A 20,069-nucleotide genomic window follows, 5' to 3' on the forward strand; every position below is an offset into this window, starting at 1 on the left:
CTTACCTAAGTCTTGCTTATTGGAGTGTTGATATGGCTTGTTAATATGTCAACAAAAAAATAGCTTTATCTCTCTAAGAAGAGAGCTTCTTACTCTAGAATTAGAGTTTAATTATCTAGAAAAGTTTATATAGTGGTGGTGGCCACCCAATTATTTTCATCTAATTACCCTCAACTCATCATTTCCTTTTTGTGGTAAGTTGTGCCTACGACTTTTCTTTTCCTAGCTATTCTTCACCCAGAGCTGCCAAGTGGCATCTCTCTTTGGTGCCTTCATAAAAGGCCAATAGCTTTCCTAAGTGCAATCATTATTAAACTAACAGTGTTAATAATCTTTACCCCCTGTTAAGCGTCGTTTCCCCCCTTTCTTCTTTATTCCCTTTGTCTTCGTCACGGCGTTTACCTTTTTAACAGAATCGGGCTTTAGAGCCGTTTTGTTTTACGGAGTATCTTTTTAATTACGGCTATAATTTGTTTTCCTCTAATGCTAATCTGCATGCCTTGGTCTCCCCCTCCAAGACAAGATTTGAATCGCCTCCTTGTCAAGGTGGCTATTAAATATAGAACCTCCTTTTCAAATCGCAATACAGTTCTTTCTCCACTATTGTTTTCACTTCTTTCCCTTCATTTCCACTCTTGTCTTTCTTTGTTCTTCCATAAACATGAATAACCAAAACAATAATAGTAACAACATCAACATAGCTGCTCCCTTGGAAGAAATTGAGTCCTATTGAGTTCAAGGGAGCAGGGCTTTCTGGCAACATTACGTGTATAGCTACCTCATGGATTACCGTAGCCTAAGCGTACACTCAATCAGTCAATTCATCAATTCTAGATGGCGAAAAAGAGGCCTCATTGAGGTTTTCAAAATGAACGACCTCTACGTCTTCAATTGCTCACATGATGAAGATAAGAGGAAAATGCTTGCTATGACAAAAGCTTGCTTCGATGGAGCGCCAATGGTGTTCTCCCCATGGTGGCCTAACGAAATGCCACAAACTATGAGATTTAGGAGGGTGAAATTTTGGGTAAGAATCTGTGGCTTGCCATGTGAGTATCTTAACTCACACATGGATGAAGCTAGAGGGGAAATGCTAGGCATACCTTTAGAAATCGACCTCAAACCTAACTTTGTGCCCAGAAATGACTACCTCCGAATTAATGTCATGCTAAACTTAGGAGAGCCGCTCATCCCAGGGTTTTTTCTGAAGCTAGGTGATGATTCAATCATCTGGATTCAGTTGAGGTATGAACATTTGTTTAAATATTGTACTAGGTGTGGCAGAATCGGGCACAAGTACACGAGGTGCACGAGACACGAGGACCTAATTAAACAAGACATTAATCACAAGATGATGGAGTATCTTTCTCAGGGTATTCTAACCATGGAGACGGAGGAGGGGTTCTCAATGTTCAGCTTGGATATGAGGGCTACCCCCTCGTCGGAACGCACCATCACCACCAGGGCACGGCTGATCGAAGAACCTGACAGACCTCCATCACCTAATTTCAGAGCATCTGATATTCTGGTGGACTTTGATTTGGGTATTCAGAATGGGGGAAGGACAGTCCAGCTAGGGCAAGTTTTCAACAGAATGGGAGCACCATTCAGGGGCCCAATGATGGGAGAAGCTGGGGGATCGTTCCAAACAAACCCTCAAAACGCCCCGGTAGCTATGGAGGTGGAACAGGGTGGTGAAGGGTTGCAAGAAGAGCAAGGGGAGATAGCAGCTCCTGTCGCAAACCAGCAAATTAATTCCATGGGTGGCGATCCTTACCAGGACGCGGCAGCAGCAGATTAAGGCCAAGGTGAAGCAGATCTGGTTGCTCCGGCAGCCAACACGACAGCTGCAGTACCTTAGTATGGACCGGAAATTGAACGGATTCGTTTTGATGTGCTTATGAGCTCGACGATACAATCAAGGGTGGAATTGAACGATGGAATAGCTGACAGACGGCTGGACAACTCGGGCTATAACCAACGTTTTTCGTTGAATTCGATGCGCAAAACAACCCAAGGGCAGTGGAGATCAAGGAACCTGACTCACCGGTGTATAAGCCGATGGATTTTCAATGAGAAGATGAAGACAAATGGTCAGATTCCGGAAGACCCTTTGAACCCATGGGAAGGGGAGTTCCAGATTGATGTTAATGAAGACAATCAACTAGAGGAGAACAAAATTAATGCTCAAGCAAATCTGCCAATTCAAGCTCGCCCCCAAATTGAACAGTTGGAGGTTGCTATTTTTGGATCAGGGGGATTGACTATCACTCTCCATCAGAAACCATGTCTGACAGCGCGGTCCTGTTTACCAGATGGGGTGAGAAGGCTAGAAAGGGGAGGAGGGTGAAGAACAGGCGTTTTAAGAAAGGGAAGAGAAGAGGCTCTTTAAACAAGAAAATTGCCCTCTCAAAAGAAAAGCAATTTCAGACCTGGACCTCGTCTCTCTTCAATTTATAGACGAGACTGAAGATGATGATGATTCTCTTTTAACAAGAAAGAAGAAAAAAGGGAAAGGCCTTGATGATGGAGGATCGTCTGCAGGCCCGTCTACTTCCAAGCCTGGGTTTGGGCCAGGTCCTTTTCTCTCTTTTGATGCTTGTCTCACGCTCACTTTTGTAGGTGATGGGCTTGCGGTGGTTAACCCAATTCAACCAACTCCATCTCAGTGATTGGTCTTTTGTGGAGTTGTCGGGGTATTAAAAGCCCAACTACACCGATAATTCCAAAACTTAAAAGGCTTGTTGGGTCTTTTGGTCCGGATTTTATTTTTCTTGCGGAAACTAAAAGTAGCTCCTAGGGGCTTAAGTGGGGGTCTTTGGCTAGGTTGGAAAAATAAGTCCCTTTTTGAAGTAGTCTTTACTTGTGTCAATTTCCTTGTTGTAAACGTTAACGATGTTATTAATGGAAAATGGAGATTGATTTTGGTGTATGGGGAACCTTGTACTTCACAACGAGGTGGGGTTTGGGATTGTCTTAATCAATGGACAAATCCCTCCCTTGATCTTCCAATTGCAATTGTAGGGGACTTCAATCAAGTGGACTCTCACCTTGACAAAACGGGTCAACACTCCTCAAATATTAAGGGAGTCAACGTTTTTAAGGAATGTAAGACTAGCAATAATTTTCACGATATTATCTTCCAAGGACCTAGGTATACTTGGTCAAATGGTAGACAGAGATATGAATTGGTATTGGAAAGGCTTGATAAAGGATATATAAACACAAGGTGGCTAAATCTTCCCCCCCATTCGATCATTAGTCATCAAACAATTCAACTTTCTGATCATGCCCCGATCGTCTTCCAAATTCAACAACTGCCTACCAAAAAGAAGAGTGCATCAAAAATAGAGAGATGGAGTCTAAATTATGCTGATTGTATTGAGGTAGCACGTGTGAATTGGAACAGGGAGCAGAATGGTTCACCAATGTACAAATTAGCAAGGCGTACTCAACATGCCAAGTTGGGAATTAAAAATGGAGTCTTGATAAAAGATGCGATTGGGATGGAGAATGGGACAATTTTAAAAAGGCCCTCCTTCAAGCACAACTGCTTCTGGAGAACGAAGGAGAAGCAAAGGACTTCATGCGAGTTAGCAAGAAGATGGAGGAATATGCAAGAAACATGGCTTTTTACTAGAGGCAAAGGGCAAGATTAAATTGGAATTTTGTAGGGAATACATGTTCTAGGTATTTTTTCAACTTTGTTAAAAGGAGAAAGGCAAGAAATAAATTAGAAGCTACTAAAGACGAAAATGGGGATTGGTTGACAGAGGAGGGGAAAATTGCAGAACTTGTTGTGGATTATTTCAAAAAGCTTTATGAGAGAAACATCCAACCTCACTCTACAAACAGAGAGGCTGAAATTGCAAAAGTCGCAAGGGGAATCACTACCTCCCTCTCAGAGGATCAGAGGGACTGGCTTTCGAGACCATACTCAAGAAGGGAGATTAGGAATGCACTTTTTACTATGAAACCATGGAAGGCTCTAGGACCCGATGGGATACCAGCTAGATTTTACCAGAAAAATTGGAGTCGGGTTCAAGATGATGTTATTGAAGTCGTTCAATCGGCCATAACCACAGTTAACCTTCTAAGAGAGTTTAATTTCACTAACATCGCTCTCATTCCTAAATGTGAGAATCAAGAGTCTATGGATAAGCTAAGGCCTATTGGTTTGTGCAATGTCATTTACAAGATTATTTCCAAGTGCATCACTAATAGACTTAGGAGGGTGATTAATGACTTGGTTAGCCACTTTCAAAATGCTTTTATCCCGGGTAGAGCTATGTCGAATAACATCCTTCTTGCTCATGAACTTCTTGAAAACATTAGGAAAACTAAGAAAGGAGTAAAGGGGAAAATTGCCATTTAAACGGACATGAGAAAAGCGTATGATATAATTAAGTGAGATTTTTTTAGAAACTGTGTTGTACAACTTTGGGGTCCCTAATTTTATGGTTAAGACTATTATGAAGTGTGTTAGTTCTGTCTCCTTCTCTGTAATTCTTAATGGCTGCACTCAAAAACCTTTCAACCCAAGATGTGGCCTTTGTCAAGGTGATCCCCAATCACCTTAATTATTTATCCTGTGCATGCAAGCTTTGTCGGTCCTAAATAGAAGTAATAATGAACAGCTTGGGAACATTGTATGCTTAAAAGTGGCCCAAAGAGCTCCTAACATCAGCCATCTCTTTTTTGCTGATGACTCGATGTTCTTCCTTCATGGGAAAGAAAACTATGTGAGAGCTCTTAAAAATGCCCTTGATATTTACTGCAAGGCTTCTGGTCAGGTTATTAGCCAAAGCAAATTAATGCTTCTTGCTAGCCCAAATTCAAAGGAGGAGGATATCAACAACTTTAGCAATATTTTAGGCATTAGTAGAAGCAATAATTTTGGAATTTACCTGGGTACCCCGGCTGATTTTGGAACTACAAAAAAGGAAATCTTCGGTTTCATGGTTGACAGAGTGAAAGAACGACTAAATGCTTGGAACTCTCTTTTTCTATCCCCTGCAGGAAGACTCACTCTTATTAAATCCGTCCTTTCTAGTCTAGGGACTTATGTCCTTTCAATCTTAAAATGCCCTATGGGGATTCTCAAGAAAATAAATAGTATCATTGCTAAATTCTGGTGGATGGGTAATAAGGACTGTAAAGGGGTTTATTGGAAGAGTTGGAATCACCTCACAACCCCTAAGAAGAATGGGGGTCTTGGTATCCTAGATGCTTGGTTTTTCAACCAAGATCTATTAGAAAAACAAGGTTGGCGTATAATTATGGATACTGACTCCCTGGTAAGTAAGGTTTTTAGTGCTAAATATGGGATCGACAGGACAACTCTTTTTGAGAATAGGTGGAGTAACAAGAGTTTTGGCTCGTGGGGTTTGATGGGCATCAAATGGGCCTTACAAATGTTGAAACAAGGCTGCTCGTGTCTGTAGGGGATGGGTGCACAACTAAAATTCACCACCCCTAGATCTATGGCAAGGTGCCAGGTTGGAATGGTCATACTGGTTCAACTAATGCAACTATATTTTCTCTTCTTAACTGTAATGGAGAGTGGAATTTGGATGAATGTAATCTTCTTTTTAATGAAGACACAGTTGAGAAAACCACTTCCATCCACCTAATAGAGACTGGCCATGAAGATTTAATAGTCTGGAATGGTGATAGGCAGGTTTGTTACTCTATAAGGAGTGGATACATGTTCATGTTCAACAGTAATCAATTACATGATCAACACTATGAAGATAGCAACGTCAACTGGAAGCTTTTTTTGGAGTTTTCCTGGAAATCCTAGGCAAAAGACTTTTATGTGGGAAATCCTAAAAGGGGTTCTTCCTACAAGGAGTGAAAGAAAGAGAAGAGGACTTGGCTCTGATCATCACTGTGTGTTATGTTTCAATGAGGAAGAGCGTGAGAAGTCTAGCTTGGAAACACTTGAACACCTTTTTCGAGACTACACTTTTGCTAGTCATATTTGGAAGGGTTGCTCCTTGGGGCTCAATGTTAATTACCAAGATAACATTCCTATAGCTGATTGGGTCTATAATTAGCAAAGATTGTTATGTGACAATAAGAGAGGATTGAGAGAGAGTTATTCTTTTTTTGTTGCAGGTCTGGAAAGCATTTGGGAGGCAAGGAACAACCTAATTTTCAAGAAAAACAAGCAGAATGCATGGTAAACTATTAAGAGTATGGAACTGAAAGTGAAAGCTTACAGGATTACTAACCATTCTGAAGTGTGTGCTGATACACTTGGCTCTGATCTGGCCCCCAGGCTTTGAAGATAGTGTTGTGAATAACAAGTTGCTTGGCCATTATGATATTGTGCAGCTAATTGCAGGGTGCAGCGATTGCATGAATGCCACCCTTGGCTTGAGGAAAGCAAGATACAGGAACACCAACAATCTATGGCTCTTGGATCTTACCACACTACAAAAAAACAGCGTAAATGCGACGGAAAATTTTCGTCGGAAAATATAAAAAATCCGTCGGAAATGAAGGTTGCGACAGAATTCCGTCGGAAACGTCCATCGGAAAACCTTTTGTAGGAAATAAGCCATATTCCGACGGAATTTCCGTCGTAAACTTCATTTCCAATGGCAATGATTTTGTCGGAATTTAATTTCACTTTAATTGAAGATCCGTCGCAATATTCCGAAGGAAAAAAGTCCGTCGGAAATGTGCAAGGGACTTTTCCGTCGGTAACTTTCGACGGATTTTTTTCGTCGTTAATCAATGCTGTTTGCGATGGATATAATCCGTCGGAAGGACCTTCAAACCCGCCTGTAATATTTGAAAAAAAAATGCATTTCCAAACCTGAATTTTTGTTTATAATAAATCGACAAAACACCTGCAGAAGTTGCTGTTTAAAAAAAATTAATTACCGACCTACGAAATTATTTATATATATATAATAATTATGTCATAGTACAAAAGATAGTCCGAACTAATTTGGTATCCATACCAAACAAAAGCTATGCTAGAGTGAATCTATGCTAGATTGAAGCTAAGTTACACAATCGCCTGGGTACCCTAGCCTGCTCCATCACTACCCGGGTCATCTCTAGGGTCTTGATGCTGAGGATGAATGGTGGAACATGCGTCGTTGTTTGTGAAACTATCATCATCTCATCCATACTCTCCTTGTATCTCCTATCTATTTCAGCCATTCGAGAGTCAATTCGGCTTTGCATCTCGACTTCTATTTGAGTTTGGAGAGCTTGCACCCTATGTTCCATCTGATCTTGCATCTGAGAAATGATAGACGGCGTGTATTGTTGTAAAGAACGGAAAACTCGACCCATCCGTTTGCCATAGTAGAGCTCTGCACTTTGGCCAAGTCCCTTCACACGACCCTTCTAATTGCGCCCACCCACCATCTCCCAGTACAACTCATTAGGAATCTTCTGAATCCCCTGACTCCTTGCTTCTTCGAGCTTCTTCTGGTAGGTCTCCAACAAAATATAGAAGATAATAAAAAAAATTGTTAAAAAAACAATTAACAATATAAGGTAAGGTTTCTTATTCTTGATTATTCAAGCAAATTTGGCCTATATGGCTTAAACATTGCCTATTTTCTATGTTTTCAATCAAATGAGATCCTTATTTATTCTAACATTCCAATATCAAATAATTTAAGGTACCTATGGATAGAAATCAAGAGAATGAGCACATAAGTCTATTTACGACCCTCATTCGTCAAAATTCAAGCAAATTTGGCCTATATGGCTTAAACCTTGCTTATTTTCTATGTTTTTCAATCAAATGAACTCCTTCTTTCTTCTAACATTCCAATATCAAATAAATTTAGGTGCCTATGGATAGAAATCAAGATAAAAAAGCATATAAGTCACTTTACGACCCTCATTCATCCAAATTCAAGCAAATTTGACCTATATAGCTTAAACCTTGTCTATTTTCTATGTTTTCAACCAAATGAGCTCCTTCCTTATTCTAACATTCCAATATCCAATAAATTTTGGTTCCTATGGATATAAATTGATAGAAATAAGCACATAAGTCACTTTACGACCTTCATTGATCCAAATTCAAGAAAATTTGGCCTATATGGCTTAAACCTTGCCTATTTTCTATGTTTTCAATCAAATGAACTCGTTCTTTCTTCTAAAATTCAAATATCAAATAATTTTAGGTTCCTATGGATAGAAATCAAGAGAAATGAGCACATAAGTCAATTTTCGACCCTTATTCATCAAAATTCAAGCAAATTTGGCCTATATGGCTTAAACCTTGCCTATTTTCTATGTTTTCAATCAAATGAGCTCCTTCTTTATTCTAACATTCCAATATCAAATAATTTTAGGTTCCTATGTATAGAAATCAAGATAAAAAAGCACATAAGTCACTTTACGACCCTCATTCATCCAAATTCTAGCAAATTTGACCTATATAGCTTAAACCTTGCCTATTTTCTATGTTTTCAATCAAATGAGCTCCTTCTTTCTTCTAAAATTCCAATATCAAATAATTTTAGGAATCTATGGATATAAATCAAGATAAAAAATCACATAAGTCACTTTACGATCCTCATTCATCCAAATTCAAGCAAATTTGACCTATGTAGCTTAAACATTGCCTATTTTCTATGTTTTCAATCAAATGAGCTCCTTCTTTCTTCTAACATTCTAATATCAAATAATTTTAGGTTCCTATGGATAGAAATCAAGGTAAAAAGGCACATAAGTCACTTTACGACCCTCATTCATCCAAATTCAAGCAAATTTGGCCTATATAGCTTTAACCTTGCCTAGTTTCTATGTTTTCAATCAAATGAACTCGTTCTTTCTTCTAACATTCCAATATCAAATAATTTTAGGTGGTTATGGATATAAATCAAGATAAATGAGATCATAAGTCATTTTGCGACCCTTTTTCATCCAAATTCATTGAAATTAGCATATAATGAGTTCTACTTTGCTAATTTGCCATATATCAAGTCATATAATAAGTTTTTACCGCAATCCTTTTGGCTTTGGTGTTGGCAGCCACTTGTCCTTTCCCAGGCACTTCCTTGAAGTGTGTCTTCAAGAAAAGATCAGGGGCATTTGGTAATTGGCCTTGGTTTTTTTTCCGCCTTTAAATGTACATGCAGAAAAACAATGAAAACATGTCAGCCTATAAAAGTTCATTAATACACAAATGACTTCATTGTTACTGGACACATTTTATGAACCTTACCATCCTTTTAGCATGTTGTACAGCTGACATAAAACCTTGAAAGTGGGTCGATTCAACGACATTTTCCATGGATCCGCCTCTTCTGTTCTTCTTGTTTTGTTCTGACCGCTTCTTATATATTGGATCATTGGCAACAATTTCCATCATAGCTTCGTGGACATCTTCATTAAGCCATTTTGGTTTGACACCATTCATCCTCTTTGTGATCTGGTAGAACATGTCACGTAGGCGATTTGCAAACTTGAATTCAAAAGTTTGCTTCACATGCTCGTTTAACTCAGGTGCATGCCCCCTTGAATTTTTTCTGTAAATCAAGAAAGTGTCTTTATTACAAATTTTGCTCCATCAATATACTTTATAAAAATATGTATCATGTTAGGTTAAAGTTATCATACGCTGAACAAGTTCCAAAAGTGTTCTTTTGTTTTTTCATCAACCTCTCCGTAATTCTTCCAAGGCTCTCGATAGTAGCCGGTTAGCGTGTTAGAGAGCATATTCCACATCGGCTTATCATCAAACCTATAATAAAGGATAGATATTCAGGAAAGTATATAATCAACAAAAAGTGAACAAAACGCACCAAAGTGTGGAAGGGTCTAACTCCGGCAAGTCATTAGGTTGTGGGTCATGTTGCTCCTGTTGCTCCTATACATGTGTTTGAATCTGTCTCCAAGTGATGATTTCTTGAGACGCCCCCAAATCGTGTGCCTCCTCTTCCTCCATTGACTCGTCCTCATCATCACGTATAACCTGAGATTTCCCCTTAGTCTTTCTCCTCTTGGACGTTTCTCCTTTATTTCCTCCCGCCATGACCACCTGAAAAAATTGTTAGTACCATGATCGGACATTGTAATTTCATAAATTAGAACCATATTACATAAAAAATAAAATGAGACAAAATATGTAATGCAATATTACAAGTCCAAGTAGTCATTAAAAAATAAAAATTACAAGACAATAGTTAAAGGAGTAACTACATATTCTCCTCTTCATTACTCTTATCACTACTACCACTATCATTATCACTATCACTAGTGTCATCTAAAAATACATTGATGTCCTCTTCTTCGTCACTATCAATCTTCTTCTTCTTCTTCTTCTTCTTCTTCTTCTTCTTCTTCTTCTCCTTCTTCTTCTTCTTCATCGCTTGAGATAACAAAGCCATCGTCATCATCATCATCAATATCAAGTTCATAGTCTGGAATGTCAATTAGTGGACAAAGAGTTGCATGTACTTGTGGTGAAGGATCCTGTAAACACTCTAAATCCACCGGAGCATCAACCACCGACCTTGCTTGTGTTTTAAATACAGTTCACCATTGAATTCGATCACGTTTAAGGCTAGGGTAAGATGCATAGTACACTTGAGACACTTGGTAAGATAAGACAAATGGATCATACTTGGGATATTTCTTAGTATGATTTACTTCGACAAGCTTGTATTGTTCATGTATGTTCGTTCCTCTACCACAATCCATCCAATTACACTTAAAACAAAATAGTTTTGTACTCTCTTTCCGGATCAGTGTAGAAAAGTTCAATTATATCGTTTAAAATGCCAAATTACTCTCCACCGTCCTCACTTGACACACACACCCCATAACTCATCGTAGATTTGTGTTTGCCATAGGACTGTGTGTGGAAATTAAAGCCACCGACAAAATTTTGGTTCCAAGTTCGAACACGCTTGAAAGGTCTCATAGACAATGCTCGCAACACATCGGAACTTGGTTTCTATTCCACCACCTATAATCGTTTTGAATACAAATGTCACACTTCTTGAAATGAAATTTAGTGTTTATCACAAGTTAATCAATATGTAATGTTTGAAAAGTATTATCACCTTGTGATGAAACCAATCAGGGAATTCACTTTTGCATTTCTCCATGACATCTTCTCTACGTAAATAAGTTCGAGTACTAAGAATGTAGTCCTCAAACTGCCTAATAGATTAATAACACAAGGTTAATCATTGCAGATATTATTTTAAATTTAAGGCTTTTTGAAAATTTTCTCCTAAACATATATACCTTTCGTATTCACCAAGAATGCCGGTATTACTCAAAACGAACAAATGATCACATTCGAGTTCCTTGTCATCTAAAAACCGAGTTTTACCCACATTTGACACACGACCCTTATCCACCGTGAATAGCTCTGGGATTTCATAGTTGTCAGTCGTGGATTCCACATCAGAATTCACATTTTGACCTAGATCTCGTGTTTTTGTGTCAACTGAGGGCTGAAAGTAATTGGAGCAGAAGTTTGATATCTCTTTAGTGAGATAAGCGTTGCATATGGAACCTTCAACTCGAGCCTTATTACCAATTTTCCGTCTCAGGTGATTGAGGAAACTGTAATTATTTTTATATAGATATAGATGTATAAGTAGCCCTTATCAATGAATGAGATGAAAGAAAGATTTGAGAAAGGGCCTTTGATTTACCTTTCGAAAGGATACGTCCACCGATATTGAACAAGTCCATATAACTTGCCCTCATATGGCAAATGAATTGGTAAATGCTCCATGGAGTTGAAGAATGAAGGAGGGAAAACCTTCTCAAGCTTGCACAGGATCTCAGCTATGTTTTTTTCCAATCTCTCCATGTCGCTAACTGTAATTGTGTAGCCACATAAATCACGAAAGAATTAGCTTATCTTTGTAATTGCATTCCATATATGGCTAGGGAGAAATTCTCTCAAAGCAGTGGGAAACAACCTCTCCATGAACACGTGACAATCATGGATTTTCATTCCATGTAACTTACATGCTTGCAAATCAACGCATCTGCTCAAATTGGAAGCGTAACCATCAGGAAACCGCAACTGTTTGACCCACTCACACAAAACCTTTCTCTGAGCCTTATCAAGAGCAAATGGAGCCTTTGGCATGAATTCTTATCCTCTATCATCCTCTTGAAGATGAAGATGGGGTCGTTTACAATATTTGGCAATGTCATTCCGAGCTGATGGCGAGTCACAAGATAGTTTTTTCACGTCCATTATAGTGTGAATCAACTGATCAAAAAAGTTCTTTTCAATGTGCATGACATCTAAGTTGTGACGAACAAGCAGCTGTTTCCAATATGGAAGGTCCCATAGAGTGCTTTACCTGAACCACCCTTTTTTGGCTTTCTTGAGACGTTTCAGTGCCTCGGGGCCATCTGTTACCTTCGGGAGGTTTTTCTCACATTCCCATAGTTTCTCTCCTGACATGATGTGAGGTGGTGAACCTTTTTCGACTTTATTTTTACAAAATTCAGTTTTACTATTTCGAAAAGGATGATTTGTCGAAAGGAATTGACGATGGCAATCAAACCTAAAAACCTTACCACCGTGTTCAAGCCAAATGCTTTGCTTTTCTCCTTACAATATGGATAAGCCTTCTTACCAGTTGTGGTCCAACCAAATAACATACCATAAGCCGGGAAGTCACTAACGGTCCATAGGATGGCTGCTCGAAGATTGAAATTCTGTTTTCTCGAAATATCGTAAGTACTTGCCCCAACTTTCCATAGCTGTTTTAACTCGTGTATGAGCGGTTGCATGTAAACATCCAAGTTGCCCTTAGGGTTTTTAGGACCAGGAACAAGTAACTAAAGGGACATGAACTGTTTTTTCATACACATTGACGGAGGCAAGTTATAAGGGGTCAAAATGACAGGCCAACAAGAATATTGTCCCCCAAACTGACCATGTGGAGCAAATCCATCCGTACATAGGCCAAGTCAACATTACGAGGTTCGGAGGCAAACTCAGGAAAGCAATTATCAAGGTGTTTCCACGCTTCACTATTGCTAGGGTGTGTCATTATGCCTTGAACTCGAGGATTTTTATCATGCCATGTCATTTCCTCGGAAATGTTTTTAGTTGCAAAAAGCCTTTGCAACCTAGGTGTGATAGGGAAATAAAATAGAACATTCAAAGGCACTAAGCTACCTTTATAAATCTTCTTGTATCGGTCGCTACCACACAACCTACATGTAGATAATTGAGCATCATCTTTCCAAAACAACATACATCCTTTCGGGCATGAATGAATCTTTTCATGGGGCAGCTCTAACCCCTTAACAATTTTCTTGACCTCATAGAATGTCTCGGCCATGTGGTTGTTGTTAGGAATCGCTTCATTAACCAAAGAAGCAAATCCATCAACACATCTATGCGGAAAATTATACTCGCACTTTAGGCTAGTGATTCTAGAAGCCATCTCTAACACAGACAATGAACTCCCTTCGTATAACGGTTGTTCAGAAGCCCTTAACAAATCAAAAAAATGCTTAGCTTGTGCATTAAGCTCCTTCTCTAATGATACACTAGCCTCTTCGGAATGCCCTTGATCTTGAGAATGACCAAATGCATCCAAAACCATTTCACGATATTCATTTGAGTGCCTTTCACGAGTTCCTAGAAACCCTTCCCCATGACACATCTACTCATAGTAATTAGGTAAAAAAAACCCTTGTGATATAAATGAAGTTTAACAGTTTCCGCATCCCAAAGACGTTTGTTTTTGCATTTAAAACATGGACACGTAACTTCATTCGGGTTGCTACTCTTGGGATGATCTTCGACATATTTATGGAATTCATCTACCCCCTTCACGAACTCAGGATTAATAGAATTCCTAACCTTCCTTTCGTACATCCAGCTACGTTCTCTTCGTTTCATGATTACAAGTTCTACACAACTCGCGCATATGCCATTAATCACATTAGTCACAAAGCACAATATATATTCATTATAGATCAAAGTGTTATAAAAATGCAAATGAGATTTGAAAAGATTTCCAAGGGTCCTTATCACTCCAACCTAACCCATCCTTGGACGTTCAATCTCACTAGTGAATGTATGCCAGGATTTCAATTCTATGAAATATCCGGCAGCATTTCCCTACAGTTCTCCAAGTACACGATTTAGGCGATTAAAATACCTATATATGTACCTAGAGAACATTTTACAGAAATGACAAGCAAGGATCTTCCTTAGAATTAAAAAAAGGAATACATTCACCACCTAAGTGAGAATAAACGTACAAGGACAGCCCCAACCAGGGACTATTCAAGCCATACTCCTAATGTGTATGCGTGCCTTGAACGGGTATCTAGCCATATGATTATGCAAATGATTTATTTAAAAATATTAAAACTAAACTAACATACAAAATATTATACAAATATATCATAATTTAACCAAATCACACCAAACCAAACTAAACTAACATATCATATTAAACAAAACCAAACCAAACCAAACTACCGTTTTATTATATTAAACTAAGCTAACATACTTACAAAAAAAAGTAAACTAAACTAAACTAAAACACATTATATTAGAATAAACTTAGCTAAACTAAGTTATGTTAAACAAAACCAAACCAAACTAACATACATACATTATATTAGGGTTTGTAATGTAACTAACCTTTAGATCTTCACTTCTTTTTGACAATTAAACCATCTAATTGTACAAATCCTACAAAATATAAAAAAAAAATTAAATTAAATAAATAAGGGTTTATTATTAAAAAAATTAAATTGAAAAAAAAGTGGGGGGAAAGGACAACTTACCAGAATTTTCTTCTAACTGCCTTCCTCATGTGATTTAGCCATGGCAAGGGAAGGGAGGAGGCCGGAGGCTGCGGTTGTGGTGGTCAGGGGTAAGTCAGATTTGAATGGAATTTTTTTAAAAAAAATGAAAACCAAAAAAACAATGGTTGTAACTGATCTAAACGCGGCGCCGGCAACAACTTGTAGCGTCAAGGGAGGCTTGACGGAAAACAAGGAGCAGATGCGTTGTGGTGGTTAGGGATATCAAGCTCCCGTCGTTGTCTTTCTCTTCCTCCTTCTCGTCCTCTTTCTCTCTTACATTGTCGGCGGCGTTTGCGTCTTCGTCGGCGACGGTGGTCCCCTTTTCTCTTTCCGACTCCTTCTCTTTCTTCTGTGTGCGATCCCTAATTTCCCCGTTCTTTCCCCTTCTTTTTTTAGGTTAAATTAATTTGGGTCTCTTTTTTAAAAAATCTGATATTTTCCGACAGAAAGTATTCCGTCGTAATTGTTATGTTTCGACGAAAATTTCCGTCGCAAAGCTATTTTCGACGGAAAATTTCATGGAAGATGGAAATTACGACGGAATATATTTCCGTCGAAATAATTACAACAGAAAATTCGTCGGAACAAGTGAAATCCGTCAATAAATTGCGACGAAACAAATTCCGTCGGAATTTTTAAACTTTGCGAGGAAAATAATGTCCGTCAGAAGCCATTCGTCGCTATTTAGCCTATTTCTAGTAGTGCCATGTACTGATGGCACTGTGTACCAGGGAGAGGCTTCGCAGCATGCTATTGATAGAGTGAGCAACATGGTTGGTTCGATGTTGGAAGGAATCAGAATGGCTTTGGATAAGCGGCAGTGGCACTTAAAATTTTTTGCTCCAGACATCAGGCTGGCCAAATGGGTGCAGGGTGACTTAGCAGGGGCATATCATACCTGACATCTGCTCAACAATATCCAAAACCTTATTCCTTTATTTCAGTGTCTAGTATTAGCAAATGTGGGGATTAAGTCCCTTTTTCTCTGCTGTAAAAAAAAGTCTTGCTTATTGAAAACCATATACCCAAGAATTCAGTGTAAAAGTCAAAGGACAGGGTGCTTGATTTGACAAACTAAGGATTACTTAGCATTGAAGTTATCCATTCTTGAGATGCAATTCCAATATGTAAGGGGTTATAGTCATGTAAACCTTCATGTTCGGGAAAGAAAAGATTGGCATCGAGGTTAATATTGAGGTGTTGATTGAATTGACGAAGATTCATGGTTTCTTTCTTGTTGAAAAGTTGGAAGGAGATGGCAAGGTCTTTGTCACTAGTGGCATATAGGGATGGCAACGGGTCGGATCTAGACCGGGTCCGGATGGACCCAGATCCAGATCCGTTTTAGTATATAGGATCCAGATCCGACCCGGATCCGTCGGGTCTAGAAAATGAAGACCCGGATCCGGATCCGTCGGGTCCAACGGATCCGGGTCTGAATCCGGGTCCAAAACGGGTCCAATATATTTTGCCTAATTTTTTGTAATAAATGTAATGCTCGGGTCAAAAAATTTATTTCAAACTTACGTTGTTAGTTATTAAGTTCAACCCCAAATTAACCAACTTATACACTCATATTTTGAATTAAAATTATAAACAACAAAAAAAAATACGATGTTAAATATAAGCTAGTGAAAAAATAACGATGATATATATAATATAAGCATCCAAAATTCTTTCTCTTGAAAGGGTTAATCTTTATTATTACTAACATTATCAACATTTTTAATAAAGAAACAAACAATTTTAGTTTTTTTTTAATAGGAAAAATAAAAAAAAATAAAAGGGTCCACGAATCTGGATCCGGGTCTAGGGCCCAGACCCAGATCCAGATCCGTTTTTGTCAGCGGGACCCGGATCCGTCGGGTCCAAAATTTGAAGACCCGGATCCGTGAAAAACGGATCTAGATCCACGGATCCGGGTCGGGTCTAGATCCATTGCCATCCCTAGTGGCATGACATTCAAAAAAGGCTAGAAATTTAAGGGTAGGCTCTCTATAGGTTCGCTATGCTTTATTCATAGAGGAACCCAACCTTAAATTGTTGAATAAGAACCAACAATCCTCATCTAATCATCTATGGCAAGCTTAATTGTTGTGGCTTTGTGGTAGTTCTTAGCTTGGTGGGTAGGATTTTTTGGGATAGCAAGTTTTCATGTATGGGCTTGTGGTGTTTGTTATTGAATTTGAGTGGTGGCAAAGGTGGTGGTGGTTGTTCGGTGTTTTGAGGGGTTTGAGAAGAGAATCGTTAAAGCCCCTTCCCACTCTTTCTCTTCTTAGAACTACCCACCATATTCACAATCACCAAGACTCAAATAGCACAACTCCAATAGCAAGCAACAATCCCGCTTACTACACCAAACTTTCACAATTCACACACTCCACAATCCACCAAACAACACAAATCAATCAAGACAAACCACCAACAATCACAAATTTCAACCAACAAACAACAATTAACCAAGAATAATCAACAAATTTTAACACAAACTACCATTCACACATCAAAGTTCACCAAGTAAATCCACATATATAACAAATTTAATCACCAAAGCAATGCTCTAAATTCAAATAAAACTAGAGATGAGGTGATTATACCAATAAATTATACCCAAAATCAACTCTAACTAGCCTCATGAACCAGAATCCCATGCAAGCTTCAAGATTTACCCATGAAAAACCACGAAAAATTCGGACCTTTGTTGATGGAGAATGTGAAGTAATGAATTTGATGTTTTGTGATGGTATAATGAAGAAATTTGAGTGAGATTTGATGGGTTTTGATGAGTTTGAAGGTTAGGGTTTCAAGGAAAATGGGAAAGTTAGAGAGAGAAGGCAAGGGAGTTCGAAAATATGGATGAGAATGAAAAAAAATCAGCCTCAAGGTCGAAAAACCGGGTATAAAAAATTAACCTCAATGGTTATTTCTAATTTGAGTTGTCCATGATATTGGCCCAGATCACAACACAACCCAAAGCTTTGATACCATAATAAATATGTGAATTTAAGGAGGAAGAAACGAGAAGAGACAGGGAAGCCATTAAAGTAGAGCTTGAGTTTTGGTCAGTAGAGAGAGATAAGGAAGAAAGAGTAAAATGTGTATATTTTATTATGTTGTGTTAAGAATGAACTAAATACGATATACAACCTATTTATACTCTCCAAACTAATTACATGATTAACAAACTTAATTTGAGCGAAGGAAGCAACTAACAAACTAAGTCAAAATATGTTTGACCATCATAAACCCAACAGATAGGGCTGTACACAGTTTGGTGTAGACCGTAACCAAACCAGACCAAACCGCATTTTAGCGGTTTGGTTTGGTTTGCGGTTTGGAAAAATACGATTTGGTTTCGATTTTTTGGGAAATACGGTTTGCGGTTTGGTTTAGTTTTTCAAAAATTATAAACCAAACCAAACCGTAAACCAGTAAACCGCATTTTAATATTTAAATAATTTTTAAATAAATTAAAATAGTTATTATATATTATTAAAAAAAAATAAAAACAAAAAAAACAAAAAAAACATGAAAATTCATTCGAAGACTATACGGTCAGTATACTGCTATACTCTATACTCAATCTCAAAACTATAATGTAGTATGAATTATTTTTCTGGACAAATGTATTATGATTTTTTCCACTGTTAATTTGTTATGTATTATTTTTATTATGTGTTTGTGTTAGCACTTAGCACTTGATTAGTTGGTTGTTATTTTTATTAAAATTTGTAGTAGAATTTAAGCCCTTTGGCTAATTATTTGAACTTTATTATAAATTTATTAATATTTGACAATTTTTAGGAAAAAATGTCGTCTCATCATAAACCGCACCAAACCGCATTATTACGGTTTGGTTTGGTTTGGTTTCAATACTAATATGGTTTGGTTTGGTTTGGAAAATTGACCAAACCGTATTTCACGGTTTGGTTTGGTTTGGTTTAGACTCAAACCACACCAAACCAAACCATGTTCACCCCTACCAACAGATAGCGTGCCAGCATGGCCAACTAATTAAAGCTTTTATATGTGCAAAATATGCCTTGTGGAAAAAAACCATCAAGCTGATTGCTAGGAACTGTGAAAATGTAACAATCTAGTAGTTACCTGCCATATATAACTGCCTCAGACTATTCCATATGATCTGCTTGATGCAGATTTACATCATCCCTCGTCCATTAATGAAAACTCAACGTGGTCTAACCATTATTTTTCTAGCATATTCAACATTTGTAGTTTTTCGTTTTAAGAAACCTATCTGGAAACATGTTTCTGTTTTCTGTTTTTTGGCTCCTGTGGTCAGGTCCTGTTGTATTCGTCTTTTTATAAAATCTTTGTTTAGGTGCATTTCTCGGTTGTTCACTGGATGGAAATATTTTTACCTCTAGGACAAGGGAAAATACTCGATTTTATGTGAGTCAGTTTATCAGTGCTTCGGATATTTTGCTGGGTTCATTGCCCAGTCCTCCTGCTGCATCTATTCTCTATCAAGCTGTGGCAGATCTGTATCAGAAACCTGGAAATTAATCACGTGGTGTGCTGGATCATCTGTCTCATTCTAAGTCAAATCGTATGTTTTAACCTCTAATTTTGCCACATCATCTGTTTAAAACACCAATTTTCATTACTTAAAATGTTTTTCTTATTAAGTTTGTTGATGTGTCAAAATCAGAAAACACAAGGGCGTTAGATGATTGCCGAGACATAGATGGGACATATGATCTCAACTACTAATCAAGGGCATTCACTTCATAAATATTCGTTTGGATGATATTATGGCAATGAGAGTAGTCTATCTAATAAGGGTGATTATAAATGTTAGAAATTTTTTCTGTGGAGGCGGATGCATGATGCTCCGTGCATCCGTTTTCTCTTTAAAAACGCGGAATGAACATTCCGTTGTTCAGTAAAGAACATACATTTGTTTTGTGAAGAACAAATATCTTTTTCATAAAGAACATCACATATAGTTGTATTGTAATGAACATATAGTTGTTTTATAAAGAACATATACCTATTTTGTAAAAAACACATCCAACTTCACGTTCTTTATATATATCTAAAGAACATCCGTAATATTAATTAAAAACATGATAATTAGAGGTGATCAATTTCGGCCCGACCAGATCCGACCCGATCCAACCCGAAAATAGGGCGGGTTTAGACAAGCCTAAAATTGCATTTTTAGCTAAAAAAAATCCAAACTCGGCCCGAAAAAAAGCCGAAAAGCCCACTACATTTTCCGGGTTTTTTGGACACGAGATATTATG

At 38.0% G+C, this 20,069-nt stretch overlaps 1 long non-coding RNA gene and 1 pseudogene across 4 annotated transcripts; one reads left to right on the forward strand and one right to left on the reverse strand.

Annotated features, from left to right (window-relative positions):
* The window catches only part of LOC110716110, a 76,123-nt pseudogene extending 56,797 nt beyond the window's left edge, over positions 1-19,326 (forward strand).
* On the reverse strand, positions 6,822-17,907 carry LOC110716155. 4 transcript variants are annotated; one of them, XR_002510401.1, is made up of 7 exons: positions 17,397-17,907; positions 14,779-14,846; positions 14,633-14,683; positions 9,604-10,024; positions 9,209-9,512; positions 8,987-9,104; positions 6,822-7,461 (listed from the first exon to the last, which is right to left on the reverse strand). It is a non-coding gene; the product is annotated as an uncharacterized LOC110716155 (long non-coding RNA). The 4 variants fall into 4 exon arrangements; XR_002510400.1 differs by having other exon boundaries at positions 6,824-7,461; positions 9,604-9,727; positions 9,810-10,024; positions 14,779-17,907; XR_002510402.1 differs by having other exon boundaries at positions 6,823-7,452; positions 14,779-17,907.
* Positions 19,327-20,069: the final 743 nt, after the last annotated feature.

Source organism: Chenopodium quinoa, unplaced genomic scaffold (assembly GCF_001683475.1).
Source record: "Chenopodium quinoa cultivar QQ74 unplaced genomic scaffold, ASM168347v1, whole genome shotgun sequence".
Classification (NCBI taxonomy): Eukaryota; Viridiplantae; Streptophyta; class Magnoliopsida; order Caryophyllales; family Amaranthaceae; genus Chenopodium; species Chenopodium quinoa.